This window comes from Macaca fascicularis, chromosome 3, assembly GCF_037993035.2.
Source record: "Macaca fascicularis isolate 582-1 chromosome 3, T2T-MFA8v1.1".
Lineage (NCBI taxonomy): Eukaryota > Metazoa > Chordata > Mammalia > Primates > Cercopithecidae > Macaca > Macaca fascicularis.
The window spans coordinates 52,122,429-52,138,325 of NC_088377.1; the positions used below are offsets into that span (position 1 = coordinate 52,122,429).

The following is a 15,897-nucleotide window of genomic DNA, read 5'->3' on the forward strand; positions in this document are numbered from 1 at the left end:
CCTGGGTTTACGCCATTCTCCTGCCTCAGCCTCCCCAGTAGCTGGGACTACAGGCGCCCGCCACCTCGCCCGGCTAGTTTTTTTTTTTTGTATTTTTTTTAGTAGAGACGGGGTTTCACCATGTTAGCCAGGATGGTCTCGATCTCCCGACCTCGTGATCCGCCCGTCTCGGCCTCCCAAAGTGCTGGGATTACAGGCTTGAGCCACCGCGCCCGGCCTAATTTTTTATATTTAGTAGAGACAAGGTCTCACTCTGTTGCCCAGGCTGATCTTGAACTCCTGGGCTCAAGTGTTCCTCCCATCTTGGCCTCCCACGGTGTGGGGATTACAGGCATGAGCCACCGCACCCAGCTCTGGAGGCCAATTTGAAACCTCAGAGTATTCCACATTGCTGTTGAGCTCTCAAAGCTTTTGCTGTGTTGATCCTGGTTGTTTTCACACATGGGCACTTGGAGGGCATGGCCAGGACTTCCTACACATATTTAACCTGTTTCTCATTTAGGAAAAAAAAAAAGTGCAGCTTGCTGCTAGCGCTCATTTCATTTACATAAACACACTTTTGAGGCTGAAGGAAATCTGACTGATTTTCAATGCAAAAATACAATATGAAAACTGGGTTTGGCCTTCCTCCTAGTGTACTTTCCTTCCTTTCCTTCCTTTCTTTACTGCTTTAAAACTTTTTAATAAATTTTCACTCCTGTTCTAAAAGAAAAAATATATATATAAACTGTTCTTGGAGTTATTATTAAACAGAACTTGTCTTTAATCCTATGTAACTGAAATGTATACAATGTTATTTAGGATCAGAGAGGCGTATTCTGTGGCAGGTGGGACAGGGAGCGGGAAATGGGTTGAAGAATCCTTTCTTCTAGCTCCTCACTGTATCTGAGAGAGGATGGGGTGCCACCTTGTTACGGTGACTCAATCTTGTGCAGGTTGTGGATAGTCAACAGGGCCCTTCCACATAGTCTTTCCAGTGCTCGATGGATAACGGAGAGATGCCACCTCTGCTTGTGTTGGCCCCAGGTGGGAAGGGTCAACAGGTCTTTGTCCCACAGTCTCTACAGTATCTACGACAGGGGAAGGTACAGCTTTTTTCAGACTGTTTTCCTAGAGTAGGGTGTGTGTAGTCAAAAGGGCACTGTCCCGCAGGTCTGCCCTCTTCCCTGTCATTTGGCTCAAAAGATGAGGCTCCTTTTGTGGGGGGTGGGGGCTGGAGGGGGCACTGGGATTTCCTGGACACTGCTTTAACCGTAAGACAGGGTATAGAGGAGGCTAAACAACAAACTGTCAAACCCCCGGGAACTCACCACTAGGTCAGCCCTCTTCTCCACCTTTCCAGAATTTGTTTGTTTGATTGATTGGATCATTGCTTCATTTATTTATTTATTTATTATTTTATTTGTTTATTTATTTTTGAGATGGAGTCTTGCTCTGTCATCCAGGCTGCAGTGCAGTGACGCAATCTTGGCTCACTGCAAGCTCCACCTCCCGGGTTCACACCATTCTCCTGCCTCAGCCTCCCGAGTAGCTGGGACTACAGGCGCCCACCAACACACTTGGCTAATTTTTTGTATTTTTAGTAGAAACGGGGTTTCACTGTGTTAGCCAGGATGGTCTCGATCTTCTGATCTCGCGATCCACCCATCTCAGCCTCCCAAAGTGCTGGGATTACGGTGTGAGCCACCGCGCCCGGCCTATTTATTTATTTTTAATTGAGATAGTCTGGCTCTGTTGCCCAGGTTGGAGTGCAATGGTGAGATCTTAGCTCACTGCAGTCTCCACCTCCTGGTTCAAGCAGTTCTCCTGCCTCAGCCTCCCGAGTAGCTGGGATTACAGGTACGCACCACCATGCCCAGCTCATGTTTGTATTATTAGTAGAGATGGGTTTTCACCATGTTGGCCAGGCTGGTCTCAAACTCCTGACCTCAGGTGATCCGCCTGCCTTGGCATCCCATAGTGCTGGGATTACAGGCATGAGCCAACATGCCCAGCTGCTTCATGTATTTTGAACAGGAGTTTTAGTTGTAATTGGAAGAGAAATATAATGGGTGTGCTTACTCTATCTCCTCTGGAACTGGAAACAACATTTGGCACTGAAAATTGTTGTCTTGATAACTTTTAGGGCGTAACTTCTCATTTTGGGAGCAATACTTTTTGCTTCTGTGTGATGAAACATGCTACCCATTTGCATGTTGATTGTGTCTCCTGGCGCTATCTCGCAACAGGCAGTAAAAACCTAACCCCATCTCCAGCCCAAAGCACCTTGCTAAAGAGCCTGCACCGCAGCCACTGTGCCTTTGCACTGTAGCTCATGCGACCTCTCCCGATCTTCTTCCTCATTTCGTCTGTTCACGGGGGCCCTCTTCTCCATGTGACCTGCCACAGCCTTTTCACTCCTTGCTGGACATGGAGTAGGATTATTGGGAGGATGAAATAGACGAATGTGTGTCAAGCATGTAGGAGACTCTATGGCACAGAAGCAGCACGTGGTACATGGTGCTGGTTGTTATAGCCCTCAGTTTTAGCATAGCCTCAGCCTCAGGTAAAAGATAACCCAAACTCCCACCAAAGTACAAGAGTCAGATTCCTGTTCACTTCTGTTTATAAATGAACTTACTTTTTTTTAAGGGACAGGGTCGCACTCTGTCACCCAGGCTGGAGTGCAGTGGAGCGATCATAGCTCACTGCAGCGTTGACTTCCTGGGTTCCAGGGATCCTCCTGCCTCAGCCTTCTGAGTAGCTGGGACTACAGGTTCATACCACCATGCCCAGCTAGTTGTTGTTGTTGTTTTAGTACAGACGAGATCTCTGCTATGTTGCCCAGGCTAGTCTTGAACTCTTGGGCTCAAGCAGTCCTCCCTCTTTGGCCTCCCAAAGTGCTGGGAGTACAGGCGTGAGCCACTGCGCCCAGTCTGGATGAAGTTTTTATTCATGCAGTACTCTGCACAAAATTTAGTGAGTGCTCACCATGCACCATATCCTATGTGAGGGATCAAAACACAGGCAAGATACAGCCCATGTCTTCAAAGAGCCCACAGGCCAGAGTGGGGAGAAACAGATATGCAGTACAGTGCAATAAACTGATAGGAATGTAATGAAAAGAGACACGGTAGAGCGGGGACCCCAAAGGGAGAGTGGCCACAGGTTCCCAGAGGTGGTGACAGTTGGGCTGAATCTTAAAAGATAAGTGGGTTTTCCAGCCGGGCACGGTGGCTCACACCTTTAATCCCAGCAGTTTAGGAGGCCGAGGCAGGCAGATCACAAAGTCAGGAGATTGAGACCAACCTGGCCAACATGGTGAAACCCCATCTCTACTAAAACACACCCACAAAATTAGCTGCGCATGGTGGTGTGTGCCTGTAATCCCAGCTACTTGGGAGGCTGAGGCAGGGGAATCTCTTGAACCCGGGAGGCAAAGGTTGCAGTGAGCTGAGATCATGCCACTGTACTCCAGCCTGGCGACAGAGCGAGACTCCGTTTCAAAAAAAAGATCTAAGTGGGTTTTCCTAAGGTGAGTCAAGGCATTTCCCACAGAAGCAGAATGAGCAAAACTTGAGAGCCACAGACCAGCACGGCAGGTAATTCAGTGTCCGCATCATCAGTGGCACATGCCTACAGCCTTGTTGAAATTGCGTCTGGAGAAGCACGTGATCCAGACTCTCCCTGATTTACAAGGCTCTTCATCATTGGGTCTCTACTTAACTCTCTGATTTCATCTCTTGTCTTATCTATAATTTAGTCTGATATCATGTATTAATTATATACACTGCACACTGATACACAGCATTTATTTGAAAGACAAACCTCTTGGATGTGACTGGAGACAAGACCAGCAGCTCGAGACACATTCAATCCAAGGTATAAAATGGGGGAAAATCAGCTCCATCATGGTCTGAATTGAGGATGAGGCAGAAGAGCAGAGAATAGCAGATGCCCAGGTGGCAGCAACCTCACTCTTTTCCTGTGGACTTGCGGGGTCTCCCCACCTCCACTGCATTGGGACATGTCGTGTGCCGTCTCTTTATCCTCTGGCGTCAGCAGAGAATAGTCATGGGCAGATGGAGCCATGGATTAGTTCTTCTTTCCAGTCTTCCTTTAATTTATCTGCATAAGATTGGAGAGATTGCATTTGATCTTCTATACTGGGGCCAGGGAGCAGGTGGATCTAGACCATGCAGCTTTTCCCCACTGTCACCAGTTTGTGAGTGGGGATTGGCTGCCATTGTCCTCTCCAGCCTCTGTGTTCCTGGGACACTGCTGACTGGAAGCTGCTCCTCTTCTAAGGGGGGCCGACACAGAAGGCGCGACCCAGAGCACATGGCACCTTCCTCTCCTCCTGCACCAGTCCAGTCTCCTTGCCCTCTGTGTTGTCATCACACTGAGGCAAACCATTCAACTCACCAGCCTCTCTCTGGACTCCAGTCTCATTGATTCCTCTCCCTGAAACTCTTCCTCAGTCTCCTTTTAGCCCCTCACATCCTCAGCCGAGGCCTTTGCTGACTGACTCCTCAGCTAGGCTAAATCCCCATCCTGCGCTACCATGACAGCCTATGGCAGATGCTATTTTCTGCAGGTGGCCACAGCCCTATCTCCCATCCCACACGCTCCTCTCGTAACATGACCTTGTCACTTCTTCCACTGCGTGGTCAGGGGTATATCTCTTTTCCTTGAGCCTATGCACATCTTTGTGATTGCCCTGACGAATAAATAAAGTAGGTCAGAAGCGACGCTATGAGGTTGCCAGGCTGCACTATAAAAATGCCATGCCCTTGTGCTGTGTTGTGGAATGCTTGCCCCTAGAAGTAAGCTGCCAGACTGTGATGAAGCCAAACCAGCCCAAATGGGGAGAATGCAAGGAGGGGCCATGTGGACAGGTTCCAGCCCACAGGTCAGTCGAAGTCCTGGCTGCCAGCCAGTATCAGCTCCTGGTTTTGTGAATGAAGATGCCTCTAAATGATTCCAATCCCCTCCCATTGATCACACTCAGTCTCCACGTCTTCCTAGCTGAGGCCCCACATGTCGTGGACCAGAGACGAGCCAGGCCTGTTGGAATCACAGAATCCCTGATAATGATTATTTTATACCACTATGTTTTGGATGGATTTCTTGTGCAATTAGTAACTGAAACAGACTTTACTTCTTTATACTCATTAAGGAATGAGACTGGTTTGTTTTTGTGTTTTTGTTTTTGTTTTTTGTCTTTTTTTTTTTGAGTCAGGGTTTTGCTCTTCTTGCCCAGGCTGGAGTGCCATGTTGTGATCTCGGCTCACCACAACTTCTGCCTCCCGGGTTCAAGCGATTCTCCTGCCTTAGCCTCCCGAGTAGCTGGGATTACAGGCATGCGCCACCACACCCGGCTAATTTTGTATTTTTAGTAGAGATGGGGTTTCTTCATGTTGGTTAGGCTGGTCTCGAACTCCTGACCTCAGGTGATCTGCCTGCCTCAGCCTCCCAAAGTGCTGGGATTATAGGCGTGAGTCACCACACCTGGCCTCTGTCTTTTTTTTTTTTTAACTTTTTGTAGAGATAGGGTCTCGCTGTATTGCTGAGGATGGTCTTGTACTCCTGGCCTCAAGCGATTCTCCCACCTCAGCCTCCCAAAGTGCTGGGAGCACAGGCGTGAGCCACCATGCCTTGCCTGACACTGTCTTTAGTGTTGATTAGTGTTTCCTGTGTTGCACAAAGTAGGTGGTGGTAGTAGGTGCACCGTCAATAGTGAGTTTATGAGTAGAAGGTGTGTGTTTCTCCTTCTCATGTGAGTGTCACACAGTTGGTGCCTATGTTACTGGAAGCACACACCTGTTTCTGCTTCCATAGTTGTCTCTGGCCTGCAGTTCTGTGCTTCCCAGCTTGATCCATTCCTCTCCAGCAATCTCCTCTCCCTCCCCACGCTGACCCACCTATTGGTGAGAGATGCAACTCACTGTTTCTGCCACATTTTTTACTTACAGGTGGTACCTGTAAAAAAGAGGGTGAAGAAATGAGAGGCTAGGGGTTCCAAACACAAACTTGACCAATTTTACAATTTTGTTAGCAACAATCTTGAGAGAATCAATATAAACTTTAGGTAGCTTGGTACTTTGCCCTTCAGGACAGTTCTTCCCTGGCAATGTTAGATTGTTGGGGTTAACCATTACTGTGCCATTACAGATGAGCTTCGGCTGCCCTCTAGTGGCAGTAGCCCAAGGAACTCCCACCATGCTATACCCTGCAGCAACCTGGATCTCAGGAACAAAGATCATTCTAGCACTGGGACCAGCTTTGCGTCATGAGTATGTCATCAGTGCCTACCATATTACCTGGCATCTATTTGGAACTAATAACTAACCAACATTGATTAACAAACTAGCCAACATGCACTGCTTTTTGTCTTTGAGACGAGTCTCACTCACCTAGGCTGGAGTACAGTGGCACAATCTCGGCTCCTCCTCCACCTCCCACCTCCCAGGTTCAAGCGATTCTTCTGCCTCATCCTCCCTAGTAGCTGGGATTACAGGTGTGCACCACTACACCCGGCTAAATTTTTTGTATTTTTAGTAGAGACGGTGTGCCCAGCCTTTTTGTTTGTTTTTTGAGACAGAGTCTTACTCTGTTGCCCAGGCTGGAGTTCAGTGGCGTGATCCAGGGCCACTGCAACCTCCACCTCCTGAGTTCAAGAGATTCTCCTGCCTGAGCCTCCCAAGTAGCTGGGATTATAGGTGCCCACCACCATGCCAGGCTAATTTTTGTATTTTTAGTAGAGTAATTTAGTAATTTTTGTATTTTTAGTCTCAAACTCCTGAGCTCAGGTGAGCCACCCACCTTGGCCTCCCAAAGTGCTGGGATTACAAGCGTGAGCCACCGTGCCTGGCCCTTTGCCATTTTTTGATGGGGTTGTTTTTTCCTTGTAAATTTGTTTAAGTTCCTTGTTTCTGGATCTACAAGAATCTACAAGATTCTGGATCTGGCCAGGCACGGTAGCTCACACCTGTACTCCCAGCACTTTGGGAGGCTGAGGTGGGCAGATCACGAGGTCAGGAGATCGAGACCATCCTGGCTAACATGGTGAAACCCCATCTCTACTAAAAATACAAAAAAAAATCAGCCAGGCGTGGTGGCGGGCGCCTGTAGTCCCAGCTACTCAGGAGGCTGAGGCAGGAGAATGGTGTGAACCCGGGAGGCGGAGCTTGCAGTGAGCCGAGATCATGCCCCTGCACTCCAGCCTGGGCGACAGAGCAAGACTCCATCTCAAAAAAAAAAAAAGAAAAAAAAGATTCTGGATCTGACCTTTGTCAGATGGGTAGATTGCAAAAATTTTCTCCCATTCTGTAGGCTGCCTGTTCACTCTGATGCTAGTTTGTTTTGCCATACAGAAGCTCTTTAGTTTAATTAGATCCCATTTGTCAATTTTGGCTTTTGTTGCAATTGCTTTTGGTGTTGTAGTCATGAAGTCTTTGGCCATGCCTGTGTCCTGAATGGTATTGCCTAGGTTTTCTTCTGGGATTTTTATGGTTTTGGATTTTACATTTAAGTCTTTAATCCATCTTGAGTTAATTTTTTATAAGGTGTAAGGAAGGAGTCCAGTTTCAGTTTTCTGCATATGACTAGCCAGTCTTCCCATCACCATTAAATAGAGAATCCTTTCCCCATTGCTTGTCTTTGTCAGGTTTGTCGTAGATGTGTTATTTCTGAGGTCTCTGTTATGTTCCATTTGTCTATATATCTGTTTTGGTACCAGTACCATGCTGTTTTAGTTACTGTAGCCTTGTAGTATAGTTTGAAGTCAGGTAGCATGATGCCTCCAGCTTTGTTCTTTTTGCTTAGTATTGTCTTAGCTATACAGGCTCATTTTTGGTTCCATATGAAATTTAAAGTAGTTTTTCTAATTCTGCGAAGAAAGTCAGTGGTAGCTTGTTGGAAATAGCATTGACTCTGTAAATTACTTTGGGTACTATAGCCATTTTCACAATATTGATTCTTCCTATCCATGAGCATGGAATGTGTTTCCATTTGTTTGTGTACTCTCTTACTTCCTTGAGCAGTGGTTTGCAGTTCTCCTTGAAGAGGTCCTTCATGATTTATGAGAGTTTTTGAAAAGTCTTTTTCTGCTAAGTCCAATGTCTGGGCTTCCTAAGGGCTGATTTCCATCAATTTATTTTGTTACTTTGAATACGTTCCTTTGTCTTGGCATGATTTGTGCCTGTCATTGAAACATGGACATTTGAATATTGTAAGGTAGTAACTCTGGCATTTAGATGATTCTTCTCATTGCATTTGCTTGTGTTTGTGAGTGTGTGTGTTTTTAGTCATACATACGTTTATGTAGTAATACATACGTTTAGTGACTTCTGAACTATTTTTGCAAAAATTTATCATTTTCATGTGTGGTTACTGAAGTCTCTGATTCTTTTAGCTTGTGTTCAGCTCACATTTTGATACAGATTTCCTTGAATACTAGGAGCTAAAAATGGAAGAAAACACCTCTCCCAGTCTTTGAAGCTTGCCTTTGCACCACAGCTTTTCTTCAGCACTTAGCTAGGCCTGCACTGACCCTCGTGATCAGGCCAAGGTGAAAGCGTAGGATCTTTGTCAGGTGTTTCTGAGCAAGCATCCTGCGCTGGGCAAAGCCCCTGTAACACCTGAGTGCTTGTGACTGCCCTGCTTTCCCAAAGGAATTCTCTCCAGCGTTCCTTCTCAGATTTAGGAAGTCTCTATTAGTTTTCTAGGGCTACCATAATGAAATGCCACAGACCGTGTAGCTTCAACAGCTGGAAGTTATTTTCTCACAGTTCTAGAGGCCAGAAGTCAAAGATCAAGGTGCCAGCAGGGCTGACTTCCCCAGAGTCTTCTCTCGTTGGCTTCCAGATAGTTGCCTTCTTGCTGTGTCCTCATGTGACCTTTTCTCTGCACGTCCCTGGCATTTCTGCTTGTTTCTTTTGTGTTTTTTTTGAGATGGAGCCTCGCTCTGTCTCCAGGCTGGAGTGCAGTGGCATAATCTCGGCTCACTGCAACCTCTACCTCCCGGGTTCAAGCGATTCTCCTGCCTCAGCCTCCCTAGTAGCTGGGATTACAGGCACCCGCCACCACGCCCTGCTAATTTTTTTTTTTTTTTTTTTTTTTTTTGAGACGGAGTCTTGCTCTGTTGCTCAGGCTGGAGTGCAGTGGCTGGATCTCAGCTCACTGCAAGCTCCGCCTCCCGGGTTTACGCCATTCTCCTGCCTCAGCCTCCCGAGTAGCTGGGACTACAGGCGCCCACCACCTCGCCTGGCTAGTTTTTTGTATTTTTTAGTAGAGACGGGGTTTCACCATGTTAGCCAGGATGGTCTCAATCTCCTGACCTCGTGATCCGCCCGTCTCGGCCTCCCAAAGTGCTGGGATTACAGGCTTGAGCCACCGCGCCCAGCCTTGATTTTTGTATTTTTAATAGAGACAGGGTTTTGCCATGTTGGCCAAGCTGGTCTCAAACTCCTGACTTCAGGTGATCTGCCTGCCTCAGCCTCCCAAAGTACTGGGATTACAGGCGTGAGGCCACCACGCCCAGCCATCCTTGGCATTTCTTCCTGTTCTTTAAGGACACCAGTCATACTGGCTTAGGGTCCCACCCTTCTGACCTCATTTAACCTTAATTACCTCTTTAGAGGCCTTATCTCCAGGGAGGTCATGTGGGATAAAGGTTCAACATATGCATTTAGGGAACACAATCAAGTGCGTAACAGAGTGTTGTAGCAATGCAAGAATGGCCACATAAAAAAAAAAAACAGTGGAGGCCGAGCACAGTGGCTCACACCTGTAATCCCAGCACTTTGGGAGGCTGAGGTGGGTGGATCACTTGAGGTCAAGAGTTCAAGACCATCCTGGCCAACATGGTGAAACCCCATCTCTACTAAAAATACAAAAATTAGCCGGGCTTGGCGGCGGGCACCTGTAATCCCAGCTACTGGGGGACTGAGGCAGGACACTCCCTTGAACCTGGGAGGTGGAGGTTGCAGTGAGCTGAGATGTCGCCATCACACTCCAGCCTGGGTAACAAAGTGAGACTCTGTCTCAAAAAAAAAAAAAAAAAAAAAAAAAAGAGAGAGAGAGAGAGAGAACAGTGGAGTGTTGTGTGTCTCAACTGTCAGGTTTTGCCCCAGTCCTAGGTAGATTGTTTGCCTTGCAATGTTTGTGAGCAATGCTCACCATTTTTCTAGCGTCAATGAGTTCTTTTTTTTTTTTTTTTTTTTTTTTTTTTTTTTTTTTTTGAGACGGAGTCTCGCTCTGTCGCCCAGGCTGGAGTGCAGTGGCCGGATCTCAGCTCACTGCAAGCTCCGCCTCCCGGGTTCCCGCCATTCTCCTGCCTCAGCCTCCCGAGTAGCTGGGACCACAGGCGCCCGCCGCCTCGCCCGGCTAGTTTTTTGTATTTTTAGTAGAGACGGGGTTTCACCGTGTTAGCCAGGATGGTCTCGATCTCCTGACCTCGTGATTCGCCCGTCTCGGCCTCCCAAAGTGCTGGGATTACAGGCTTGAGCCACCGCGCCCGGCCCGTCAATGAGTTCTAACCAGCAAATAGACAGGCGTCTACATCATTCCCTCAGGTAGCCCTCAGACGTGTGATAGCAGATTTACCAGTAATTCGAAGGTAAGGTCTGCCCTGTCCCTGTGGAATGCCAAGAGGTCCCACACTGGGAATGCAGCCTTCTGTCTTCAAGACACCCGTAAAAGCCAGGTGTGGTGGCTCAAGCCTGCAGTCCCAGCTGCTTGGAAGGCTGAGGTGAGAGAATCACTGGAGCCCAGGAGTTTAAGGGTGTAGTGAGCCATGATCATGCCACTGCACTCCAGCCTGGTCAACAGAGCAAGATACTGTCTCTTAAAAAACATTGCCACAAAGGTTTTCTACCTTTCCTTTTTAAGTTGCCTTTTTCTTGATTTAGCTTTCATTTGGTTGTTGTAAAGCTTTGGCTGTTTTTCAGCGTACTGACAAAGTTGTTTCTAACAATTACTGCTTTTGTTTTGTTTTTTGAGACGGAGTTTTGCTCTTGTTGCCCAGGCTGGAGTGCAATGGCGCCATCTTGGCTCACTGCAACCTCTGCCTCCCCGGTTCAAGCAATTCTGCTGCCTCAGCCTCCCAAGTAGCTGGGATTACAGGCGTGCGCCACCACACTTGTCTAATTTTTTATTTTAGTAGAGACAGGGTTTCACCATGTTGGTCAGTCTGGTCTCGAACTCCTGACCTCAGGTGATCCACCCGCCTTGGCCTCCCAAAGTGCTGGGATTACAGGCATGAGCCACCACACCCAGCCTTTTTTTTTTTTTTTTTTTTTAATGTTTCTGTTGGGTGATGGGAGCTTAGAGCTCTCTACTCTGCCCTTTTGCTGATATAACTCCTCAATTGTATTTTAAAGAGATTTAAATAAGAAGGAAAAACAGGCACCTATCTTTACCCATATAGTTACCATTTTCAATGCCTGTCATTCCTTTGTGTAGATCCAGACTTCCATCTGGTATTTTTCTTCTGCCTGAAGGACATCCCTTAACATTTCTTTTAGTGTTTGTTGGTGATGAATTCTTTCAGCTTTTTATTTGTTTGAGAGAGAGTCTTGCTTTGTCACCCAGGCTGGAGTGCAGTGACACAATTATGACCCACTGGAACCTCGACTTCCCAGGCTCAAGCAAACCTCCCAGCTCAGCCTCTCGAGTAACTGAGACTCCAGGCATGTGCCACTATGCTAGGCTAATTTTTGCATTTTTTTTTTAGAGCCAGGGTCTCACGACGTTGCCCAGGCTGGTCCCGAACTCTGGGGCTCGAGCGATCTGCCCGCCTCAGCCTCTCAAAATGTCTTCCAGCTTTTATGTGTCTGAAATATCTTTATTTCACTTTGTTAAAAATATATTTTCATCAGGTATAAAATTCTAGATTTTCAGTTTTTTCCTTCAGCACTTTAAAGATCAAGTTGCACTGCTGTCTTCTCACTCGAAGTATTTCTGACAAGAAATTTGATATCATTCTTATCTTTGTTCCCATGTAAATAACATGTCCTTTTGTCCCAGCTGCCTTCAGGATTTGATCTATATCATTGGTTTTGTGCAATTTGATTGTGTGACTTGTTACAGTTTTCTTTGTATTTCTTGTACTTGACGTTGAACTTCAGGTCTATGGGTTTATATTTTTCATTATGTTTGGAAAATTTTGACCATTATTTCTTCTAATATTTTTCCATGTCTCAACTTTGTAAACATAACAGATATAGTTAAAATTAATGTTAGTGTCTTTCTCTGCTTATTTTAATATGTGTCAGTTTGGGGTTAGTTTGGATCAAAATAAGGATTGATTGGTTTTTCTTATTATGGGCTGTGTTTTTTGCTTATTTATATGCCTAGTAATAGGATGTCAGGATGCCAGACTGGAAATTTTAACTTGTTGAGTAATGGTCATTTTTTTTTTTTTTGAGTTGGAATCTCACTCTGTCGCCCAGGCTGAAGTGCAGTGGCACGATCTTGGCTCACCGCAAGCTCCACCTCCCGGGTTCACGCCATTCTCCTGCCTCAGCCTGCCAAGTAGCTGGGACTACAGGTGCCCGCCACCGCGCCCAACTAATTTTTTGTATTTTTAGTAGAGATGGGGTTTCACCGTGTTAGCCAGGATGGTCTCGATCTCCAAACCTTATGATCCGCCCGCCTCAGCCTCCCAAAGTGCTGGGATTACAGGCGTGAGCCACCGCGCCCAGCCAATTTTTAATCGTATGTACAATTTCTTGAGCTTTGTTTTGGGATGTATTTAAGATCACTGGAAAGTTGGATCCTTTCAGGTCTTGTTTTTATGATTCATTAGGTGGGTCCAGAGCGATGCTCAATCTAAGACTAATTCTTTCCCATTCCTGGGGTGCTTAAGTACTCCACGCACAGCCCTATAAATTGTGAGTTTTTCTAGTCTGACTTGTGGCGACCCCCATCTCTATAAAAAAATAAAGAGGCTGGGCACAGTGGCTCATGTGTGTAATCCCAGCACTTTGAGAGGCCGAGGCGGGAAGATCACCTGAGGTCAGCAGTTTTGGCCAACATGGTGAAACCCAGTCTCTACTAAAAATACAAAAAAGTAGTTGGGTGTGGTGGTGGATGCCTGTAATCCCAGCTACTCTGCTGAGGCTGAGGCAGGAGAATCGCTTGAACCTGGGAGGCGGAGGTTGCAGTGAGCCAAGATAGCGCCACTGCACTCCAACCTGGGCAACGAGAGTGACACACCATCTCAAAAAATAAAAATCAGTAAATAAATAAATAAATGACTACCTCATCCAGAAATGCCTTTACAGACACACTCATAAATAAATGTTTAACCAAGTATCTGTGCACACCATGGTCCCTTCAAGTTGACATATGAAATTACCCATCACTCCAGCCTTCAGCCATGGGTTTGTGTCATGCATAGATTTCTAGAACTCCTCTTTGCATAGTGCCCTCCTTTCTTTTTTCTGCCCCATTTCTCTGCCATTTCAGCTGTCTCAGCCTGATATCTGTCTCCTCAGCCCAGTAGGATCTCCCTACTCTGCTCAGACTCCAGCTCTCTGCACTGCAGTTGGGAAATTATCCCCAGGCAGAGAAACCAGATGACTTTGGGGCTCATCCCACAAATTTCCTTTCTCCTAGGGATCAGTCTTTTGCTTCCTGTTGTCCTCTGCCTGAAAGTAGTTGCCAAGTTGTACTATTTTATATATCCACAACAGCATGAGTTAAACCAAAGTCTGGATCAGCAGACTACTAGATTTTTTTTTTAACAGCTTTATTAATCAATGCATTTTGTCCATGTCTACAGCTGTTCATGGTGGGAGGACTAACCTATAGCTGGAAGGATTAATTTTCAGCTGCTTTATAGTATTTTATTATATGAATTATATCAGTTTGCCCATCCTTGTATTGATAAACATCACCCATGAAGTGTGTTCAAATTGTCTGTGATACAAATAATGCTTCAGTGACTACCCAGAATGGGATTGCAGGTTTATAGGATACATACTTCTTCACCCTTATTTTTTACTAGATGTTGCCAATTGCTTTCCAAATTGTACTGTTTCATATATCCACAAGGGCATGAGTTCTGTTTGATCCACATCCATGCCAATACTTGATCTTGTTCAATTAATTTTTCTAGTGTGTAAATGAGTGCAAAATCCATTATTTTAGTTTTTCCTAGATTACTAGTGTACACATATGCACATATATATTATTAGGTATTTGTGTTTCCCATTCCATAGCTTTTTTATATCAATTGTCCTTTTTAAAAATTGGGTCATCTTTTTGTTATTGATTCTTTGGAGTTCTTTATAAATTCTACTTACTAATCATCTTTTGATTATATGTATTAGAGTTGTTTTTCCCAGTCTTGACTTGTCTTTTAGATGCATATCTTGCCTTTTTTCATATAGAAGTGTTAACTTTTTTGGAGGGGACGGAGTCTCACTCAGTTGCCCAGGCTGGAGTGCAGTGGTGCAATCTCGGCTCACTGCAACCTCTGCCTTCTGGGTTCAAGTGATTCTCCAGCCTCAGCCTCCTGAGTAGTTGGTACTACAGGCATGTGGCACCGCACCAGGCAATTTTTTTTTTTTTTTTTTTTAATCAGAGACTGGGTTCTACCATGTTGCCTAGGCTGGTGTTGAACTCCTGAGCTCAAAGCAATCCGCCCGCCTCGGCCTACAAATGTGCTAGATTATGTGTAAGCCACCATGCCCGGCCTAGAAGTGCTAACTTTTAATGTAGTCATATTTATCTATATTTTCCTAAATGATTTGTGCCCTTTGTGTATTCATCTCTTGACCTCTAAACACAGGAGTGCCCCAAGGGCTCAGGCTACGGACCTCTCTATTTACATTAATTCTCAATAATCTTGCTTGGTTTCAGGACATCTGTAGCCTGATGGCTTTTCTGTGTAGCTTCTCCACTTAACTCCAGCCATATACAATAATTTAAAGATCCCCTACTGACCTAGATACTATGTTTCTTCTTCCCCTATTACCCAAGTTTCTTGAGTAGGGAGTCTGCAGTCACTGCCTCCATTTCTTCACCTTCCAGTCACTATTCAACCCAGGGCAGCTTGGTTTTTGTCCTACTAGTCTACTGATACTGAGATTTTTTTCTTAAGCAGCACAGCTCCCCCCCTCCACCCGCCCCACCCCCTTTTTTTCCAAATTAAGTCTATGTGAAATCGCAGTATATTAAATAGAAGCAGAATTGCTTTGGGACTGGGTTGGGGAGGATCTAGAACCCAGACTGCACTTTCTTCTCATCTCTCTGAGTTGCCCCAAAGGCATCTATACCTTTCCAATTTTTCTAACCCCCCAAACACCCTAATCTCCAGCGATAATGAACAATTTCATCTCTGGACTTCTGCACAATGCTCCTTCATCTGCCTTGAACCTGCCAGACCTCTCAGCTCCAGGAGCACTTCCCTGCCTACCTTCCCCTTTATCATAACTTTAATTTTTTTTTTTTTTTTTGAGACGGAGTCTTGCTCTGTCGACCAGGCTGGAGTGCAGTGGCGAGATCTCGGCTCACTGCAAGCTCCGCCTCCCGGGTCCACGCCGTTCTCCTGCCTCACCCTCCCGAGTAGCTGGGACTACAGGCGCCCGCCACCACGCCCGGCTAATTTTTTCTATTTTTTAGTACAGACGGGGTTTCACCGTGTTAGCCAGGATGGTCTCGATCTCCTGACCTCGTGATCCACCCGCCTCGGCCTCCCAAAGTGCTGGGATTACAGGCGTGAGCCACCGCGCCCGGCCCACAATCTAATTTTAAACTATGTTTATGCTGCTACGAAAAAGCCTATAACCATGAGCAGTCACTTTCTATTCCCCACCCCCAAACCCACTCCCTAGCCCTAGGCAACCACTAATCTTTCTCAGACCGATAACTTTAGTATAGGTATAAATCGATCACAGAGCCTCAAAA

The 15,897-nt window shown here is 46.1% G+C and overlaps 1 long non-coding RNA gene across 1 annotated transcript; it reads right to left on the reverse strand.

The window, feature by feature from the left end:
- Nucleotides 1-3,770: 3,770 nt before the first annotated feature.
- On the reverse strand, nt 3,771-5,901 carry LOC141409836 (uncharacterized). Its single transcript, XR_012432310.1, has 2 exons — nt 5,803-5,901; nt 3,771-4,107 (listed from the first exon to the last, which is right to left on the reverse strand). It is a non-coding gene; the product is annotated as an uncharacterized lncRNA (long non-coding RNA).
- Nucleotides 5,902-15,897: the final 9,996 nt, after the last annotated feature.